Source organism: Bombina bombina, chromosome 1 (genome assembly GCF_027579735.1).
Source record: "Bombina bombina isolate aBomBom1 chromosome 1, aBomBom1.pri, whole genome shotgun sequence".
In the NCBI taxonomy this organism is placed as follows: Eukaryota; Metazoa; Chordata; class Amphibia; order Anura; family Bombinatoridae; genus Bombina; species Bombina bombina.
Genome location: NC_069499.1, coordinates 643,307,208 through 643,315,676, shown reverse-complemented (window position 1 = coordinate 643,315,676; position 8,469 = coordinate 643,307,208).

The window sequence follows — 8,469 nt, the reverse complement described above, 5'->3', positions numbered from 1 at the left end:
AGAAGAGCTGAACTTTATTTGGGGTTAATCAGAGGCACTTTAAATGATGACAGGTGTGTACTGACTCCTATTTAACATGATTTTGAATGTGATTGCTTAATTCTGAACACAGCTACATCCCCAGTTATAAAAGGGTGTTCACACTTATGCAACCATTTTATTTTATTTTTTTATTTTTATTTCCCTTTACCTAAAAGATTTCAGTTTGCTTTTCAATTGAGTTGTACAGTTTATAGGTCACATTAAAGGTGGAAAAAGTTCTGAAATGATTTATCTTTGTCTCATTTTTTTATATCACAGAAACCTAACATTTTAACAGGGGTGTGTAGACTTTTTATATCCACTGTACCTCTATGTTAAAGCCCTTTGCCTGCCTTTTTTTTTCTAACACCTTAGACCTCATATAATTAAACCCTTATAACTTTTTTGTACATTTTTTTGTATAAATCATTTTTATTAAATAGTATTATTATGAGTGTAACTGTACTTTTTAATGTATTTTTGATGTGTGTTTTTTTTTGTCGCAGTCAAACCTGTCCTCAGCCCTCCCCAACAGGCCAGGTTTTCAGGATTACCTTGGGTGACAGCAGGTAAAATAACCATGTTTAGTCTTCAGCTGATTAATTCACCTGTGCTCCAGTTCAGATATCCTCAAAACCTGACCTGTTAGGGAGGCATGAGGACAGGTTTGAAAACCAGTGTTCTAGCATAAATCACGATTGCGCTAAATTTAGTCCCCAATCAGCAAGTGCTACCCAGGTGCTAAACCAAAAAGACAACACAATCAGAAATCTCCTCAGTGAGGGCACCCCTGTGGTCTTTGTGTGTCCCTCAGAAACACTGAGACAAAACTAGACATCAGTAATCTGATATTAAAATAGCATTTGTCATTCTTATAGGTAATTAAGCATGCATATTTGTACCAAATGTTCTAAATTTGAGTAGTATATATATTTTTTAACAATGAATGCTATTAGAATCTAAATTTAATTTGTAGTATTATCTTCAGCATACGTGTGAGTAGCATGTCAAGTGGCCCCACACAATCTTCCCATTAGTGACTGTCTCTCCGTATAAAAAGGCGAAGGCACCGCTGTCATTGATAATCAGAAAGGTCATTTCAGTGACTTAAGGAAGGTACAGAGGAAAAGCTGAGTTACCTTAATGAATTTGCCCACAACAATAAGAGTGGTGAATCCTTTTGGAGGAGAAAACTCAGTACAATCAATAGATATTGTACAGCACTGTGTATAGGTAATGGGCAGATAATCCCATTTGTTGCTGATGAGGTACTCATGTCTGCACAAAGTAAGAGAGCACATAATGATATTGCAGCTGATGAATAGTTTTTATGTACAAGGATGCTGAGAATGGCTCTGTTGTGAGTATGATTTGCTAAATTGGAGATATGTGCTACAGCATCTCTAGTACCTTCCTGAAATTGCGACTGGTATCTTCATGCCACTAAAGCCAATTATGTTAGTGACTAGCAGCCTGCAGACAAGTCTTCTATACAATTGAGCATATTGTACTCTTTATAATTGATCATGTAAAAATAAAACAGACATTTGTTTATTAACATTCATAAGAATGCTTGGAATCATAATTTACAGTTTAGTAAATGCGTTATTTAATAAATACATGACAGTAATATAGTACATTATCCTCTACACATTAGCTAGTGCTACCTTGATACTCTCTATTGAGCTTGGTTAATACTGTGACATATTACTGAAGGTTACATTCCATACTAAAAATATTTGTAAAATTTGAAACTGTAGCAAGTGTAGAATTTTAAAAATGGTGTATAAATCCAACCTTTCATTAAAGTGAAGATCAATTTTCATGTGAAAGTGCCCGTTTTTTTAAAAAAAACTATTAAAAACAGGGGCACTTTCATTCATGAAAATTGACATAGCACCGTATTTTAAAAATACTTACCTTGTTCTTCTGAAATGCCAGATCGCCGTTCTGAAACGATGCCCCGCCTGCTTCTTCCTGGTTTACTTACCCAGCAATGACGAAACCGGCTTCCTCCAATCATGGCGTTGCCTCAGGCAATGATTACCCCGGGGGGGAGCCATGATTGGAGGATGCCGGAATCGTCTTTGCTGACATATGAAGAGGCTTGCGACGGGCTAGTGAAGCACTGTAGCGGCTTCAAGAAGAAAAGGTAAGTATATTTAAAAAAAACGTCTGAAATGTCAATTTTTATGAATGAAAGTGCCCTTGTTTTTTTTTTAAAAACGGGCACTTTCACATGAAAATTGACCTTCACTTTAAAGTGATGGTAAATAATCTATCCTGTCACTATGGCTAATGCTTTAAACCTATAATGCTAACCTCAACCGCTTTATTTTTTTCTACAAATAAGTTTTAATTTCATTAAAATTATAGTTTAAAAGAACAAACCGAAGCGTCGTTTTTTTTTTTGTCTCTTTCTCCGCACACTCATGTATTTTGCCCAGCATCTGAGTGCCGTATAGAGCGGTCCCACCCACTGTATACATCACCCTTGTTGCGCGCACCAGAGATGGAAACGCGAGATCACAAGCACCAATAGACACATCTTCCAATCAAAATCATTCCTTATTTATAATAAACTAAGTTAAAAAATTAAATACTTTTAAAATATCTTAATAGGATGTGATAGTATGTATCAAAACATGTATTATCAATTAATCCAATAAAATGTTATATTAAAATGTGTAAAAATACCGTGCTTGTTTTAAATAAATAAATTAGTCTTGTATTCCATAGTTCTTTATTACTCTTGCAAACTGTCTTGGCAAAACTACAAAGGAAACAGTGAATTAGTAACCAAACTCAGGTTCACTGTTTACCCTTATGTCATTTGCATTAGACTTGAGAGCACATAGGCATGCGCAAAAATAGCGGGAAAGCGCACAGAACTGGTCAAGACAATCAGGTTACTACCCTAACTTGTGCAGCAAAACGCATGCGCATAAATAACTTATATTTGCTTCAGTGAGCCAGCTGGACAAGTTGCTGATTGGCTGATGCTTCTAACTTCAGGGGGGAAAAAATTGACAGTGGTAAGAGGACATTTGGAACATTTGACTTCTTGTAGGTGTTCTAATGTATATTAAAAAGCGATAGTATATTTAATTTTTATTGTACTAACGAATTCTAAAGAGTGAACTTACTGACTTTACCATCACTTTAATATTATTTCCTCTGTTGCTAATGTATGTGTCTCTGTTCCTAGTATAACATCAATATTACAAGTATCTCAGTTATCTGTAATAAGCTCAATAAGATCAAATAATTATAGCATAATAAGGATATTATGTATGCAGTTTTTAGATATATTATATTGTGTATAATTAGAAACAAGCACTCTCCCAAACAGCATGAAATGCACACATTGGCGATTACAAGTAAAGCTTAACCGGAAAAACAGGGTGCGTTATCGTTATCGCAACACTGAGCTAAGAATAGAGCATAATCTAGTAAAAAAAGGTTTACCAGAGAATTTTTTTGTGGAACCAATCGGCTAGATTACGAGTTTTGTTGGTAAGGCTTGCGGTGCTGACGAGCCTTTTTTTCTAACTGCTCACTTAAGACAACGCTGGTATTACAGGTTTTTCTAAACCCGGTGTTAGCCACAAAAAACTGAGCGGAGAGCAAAATTTAGCTCCACATCTCACCTCAATACCAACGCTGCTTAAGTCAGCGGTAAGTTGGCCAAATGTGCTCGTGCACGATTTCCCCATAGGAAACAATGGGGCTGAGCTGGCTGCAAAAAAAAGTCTAACACCTGAAAAAAAGCAGCGTTCAGCTCCTAACGCAGCCCCTAACGCAGAACTTCAATTCTATTGGCTGATTGCATCAGCCAATAGGATTTTTCCTACCTTAATTCCGATTGGCTGAAAGAATTCTATCAGCCAATCGGAATTGAAGGGACGTCATCTTGGATGACGTCATTTAAAGGAACCTTCATTCTTCAGTTGGACTTCGTTTGAAAAGGATGCTCCGAGTCGGCTGGCTTGAAGATGGACCCGCTCCGCTCCGGATGGATGAAGATAGAAGATGCCGCCTGGATGAAGACTTCTGGCCATCTGGAAGTCCTCTTCTGCCCGGATCGGATGAAGACTTCTGGCCGTCTGGATGATCACTTGTGCCCGGCTGGGTGAAGACGTCTCAAGGTAGAGTGATCTTCAAGGGGGTAGTGTTAGGTTTTATTAAGGGGGTATTGGGTGGGTTTTAGAGTAGGGTTGGGTGTGTGGGTGGTTTTTTTCAGGTAAAAGAGCTGATTACTTTGGGGCAATGCCCTGCAAAAGGCCCTTTTAAGTGCTATTTGTAATTTAGTATAGGGTAGGTTTTTTTTATTTTGGGGGGCTTTTTATTTTTATTAGGGGGATTAGATTAGGTGTAATTATTTTAAAATTCTTGTAATTATTTTATTATTGTCTGTAATTTAGTTTTTTTTCCCATACTTTAGTTTATTTTATTTAATTGTAATTAATTGTAGTTAGTTTAGGTAATTAATTTAATTATAGTGTAGTGTTAGGTGTAATTGTAACTTAGGTTAGGTTTTATTTTACAGGTATATTTGTATTTATTTTAGCTAGGTAGCTATTAAATAGTTAATAACTATTTAATAACTATTGTACCTAGTTAAAATAAATACAAAGTTGCCTGTAAAATAAAAATAAACCCTAAGCTAACTACAATGTAACTATTAGTTATATTGTAGCTATCTTAGGGTTTACTTTATAGGTAAGTATTTAGTTTTAAATAGGAATATTTTATTTAAATTGTAGTAATTTTATTTCGTTTTATTTAAATAATATTTAAGTTAGGGGGGAGTTAGGGTTAGACTTAGGTTTAGGGGTTAATACATTTAATATAGTAGCGGCGACATTGTGGGCGGCAGATTAGGGATTAATAAATGTAGGTAGGTGTCGGCGATGTTAGGCACGGCAGATTAGGGGTTAATAAAATGTAACTAGTGTTTGCGAGGCGGGAGTGCGGCGGTTTAGGGGTTAATATATTTATTACAGTGGCGGCGATGTCCAGTCGGCAGATTAGGGGTTAAAAATGTTATTATAGTGTTTACAATGTGGGGGGGCTCGGTTTAGGGGTTAATAGGTAGTTTATGGGTGTTAGTGTACTTTTTAGCACTTTAGTTAAGAGTTTTATGTTACGGCGTTAGCACATAAAACTCTTAACTACTGACTTTTAAATGCGGTAGGAGTCTTGACAGGAGAGGGTGTACCGCTCACTTTTTCCAAGACTCGTAATACCGGCGTAAGGCAAATCCCATTGAAAAGATAGGATAAGCAATTGATGTAAGTGGATTTGCGGTATGCTTGAGTCGCGGAAAAAAAGTGAGCGGTACACCTGTACCCGCCAGACTCGTAATACCAGTGGGCATGAAAAAGCAGCGTTGGGACCTCTCAACGCTGCTTTTTAAGGCTAACGCAAGACTCGTAATCTAGGTGTATATTTTTAAATTATAGTGCAGGGTGTGCTATTATGGCGAGTATTACAAGTGGTGAATTGAGAGTTGAGCTTGGTTAAACATTGGAAATTTTAGCGCTTTTGAGACCTGAAGTTAAATGATAATGCTTGAAATATACATAACAAAACACGTGTAAATTACATGGAAATATACTGTGCTACCCATATTTATACATATTATATACAAAATCACGGTTTATTACTGAAAAAAATGTGATTTAAAGGAATATAGTATCTGACAAGGTGTTGGAATGGGAAGGGCTCAAAGGTAGATATTTATTTGTGTGTATTTGTATGTGTGTAGATATATGTGTGTGTATATATGTGTATGTGTCTGTATGTATGTATGTGTGTTTAGATATATGTGTGCGTATATATGTGTATGTGTCTGGACGTATGTATGTGTGTTTAGATATATGTGTGTGTATAGATATATGTGTATGTGTCTGTACGTATGTTTGTATTGTGTATAGATATGTGTGTGTATATATGTGTATGTGTCTGTATGTATGTATGTGTGTTTAGATATATGTGTGTGTGCATATATGTGTGTGTGTCTGGACGTATGTATGTGTGTTTAGATATATGTGTGTGTGTGTGTGTATATATATATATATATATATGTGTGTGTATGTGTCTGTACGTATGTTTGTATTGTGTATAGATATGTGTGTGTATATATGGTATGTGACTGTACATTTGTATGTATGTGTATGTGTGTAGATATATGCGTGTGTATACATGCTATGGGGGGTAGTTATCAAGCCGTCAACCTCAAATACGCTGGAATTCCGCAGCGTATTTGTGGCGAGGCTGATTCGCCTTAGTTATCAAAGGCTAGAGACCGGCAAAAGTAGAATTTTGTGACGTAAGCTTCGATCCGCCGCACTCAGTCCGACACAGATCGATTCTTACGTCACTCCAGATGTTCCGCACACAAGTGCGGCACAATCTGACTACTTTTGCTAGTTATCAAAAAACTAGCAGGTACTCTCGGCACTTTTCCGGCCCAGCGTACCTGGTTTTCAATCCGCCGCCCTGGAGGCGGCGGATCCCATAGGAATCAATGGCAGTCTGACCATAGCGAAAGTTCATGTTCGCTGCTGCCCGACATCCCATTGATTCCTATGGGAGCTGTCTACACCTAACACCCTAACATGTACCCCGAGTCTAAACACCCCTAAGCTGTCCCCCCCTACACCGCCGCAACTAAATAAAGTTATTACCCCCTAAACCGCCGCTCCCGCAGCCCACCGCAAGCTACTCTATACATATTAACCCCTAAACCGCCGCTCCCTGACCCCGCCGCAACTATAATAAATGTATTAACCCCTAAACCGCCGCTCCCGGACACCGCCGCAACCTACATTATACCTAGTAACCCCTATCCTGCCCCCCCTATACCGCCACCCTCTATAATAAAGTTATTAACCCCTATCCTGCTGATCCCGCACCTCGCCGCAACTAAATAAATAGTTTAACCCCTAAACCGCCGCTCCCGGACCCTGCCGCAACCTATATTACATTTATTAACTCCTAATCTGCCCCCCTACACCGTCGCCACCTATAATACATTTATTAACCCCTATCCTGCCCCCCACTACACCGCCGCCACTGTAATAAATTTATTAACCCGTAAACCTAAGTCTAAAACTAATCCTAACACCCCCCTAACTTAAATATTAATTAAATAAATCTAAATAATATTTCTATTATTAACTAAATTAATCCTATTTAAAACGAAATACTTACTGTTCCGATCAGCCAATAGAATGCAAGCTCAATCTGATTGGCTGACTGGATCAGCCAATCGGATTGAACTTCAATCTGATTGGCTGATTCAATTAGCCAATCAGATTTTTCCTACCTTAATTCCGATTGGCTGATAGAATCCTATCAGCCAATCAGAATTGAAGGGACGCCATCTTGGATGACGTCCCTTAAAGGAGCCTTCATTCGTCGGTAGTCCGTCGGGAAAGAAGGATGTTCCGCGTCGGCGGGATGAAGATTGAAGATTGAAGACCCCGCTTGGAAGATGACATCGCCCGGATAGAAGACTTCTTCAGCGCCGCTTGGAAGATGACATCGCCCGGATGGAAGACTTCTTCAGCGCCGACTGGAGGATCACTTCATCGGATGGAAGATTTCTTCAGCTCCCCTTGGAGGATCACTTCTGCCTCTCCGGATCTCCTCTTCAGTTCCATCGGTGGCTCGGCTGAGTGAAGACGACTAAAGGTAGGATGAGATTCAGGGGATTAGTGTTAGGTTATTTTAAGGGGGGTTTGGGTTAGATTAGGGGTTTGTGGGTGGTGGGTTTTAATGTTGGGGGGGTTGTATTTTTCTTTTACAGGCAAAAGAGCAGTTTTCTTTGGGGCATGCCCCACAAAAGGCCCTTTTAAGGGCTGGTAAGGTAAAAGAGCTTTGAACTTTTTTAATGTAGAATCAGCAGGATAGGGGTTAATAACTTTATTATAGAGGGCGGCGGTATAGGGGGGGCAGGATAGGGGTTACTAGGTATGATGTAGGTTGCGGCGGTGTCCGGGAGCGGCGGTTTAGGGGTTAATACATTTATAAGAGTTGCGGCGGGGTCTAGGAGCGGCGGTTTAGGGGTTAATACATTTATAAGAGTTGCGGCGGGGTCTAGGAGCGGCAGTTTAAGGGTTAGTAACTTTATTGGGTTGAGGGGGGCTCCGGGGGCGCCGGTATAGGGGGTAGAACAGTGTAGTTTAGTGTGGGTGCTTAGTGACAGGCTAGCAATAAAGCTGTAAAAAAGCCGAAGAGCAGCGAGATCGGATGAGTGATAACTCTCACAGTCCGCTGCTCATCGCCCCGTACTTGGTGCGCGGCTTTTTGACAGATTTATTGATAACTTAGGCAAATTTTTTCAGGTCCGCGGCGGCGATGGTAGGCGAGCTTAGGCGGGCGTATTGGGCCGGCGAAGGCAGGAAAAGTAGACGCGTTGATAACTATCCCCCAATGTGT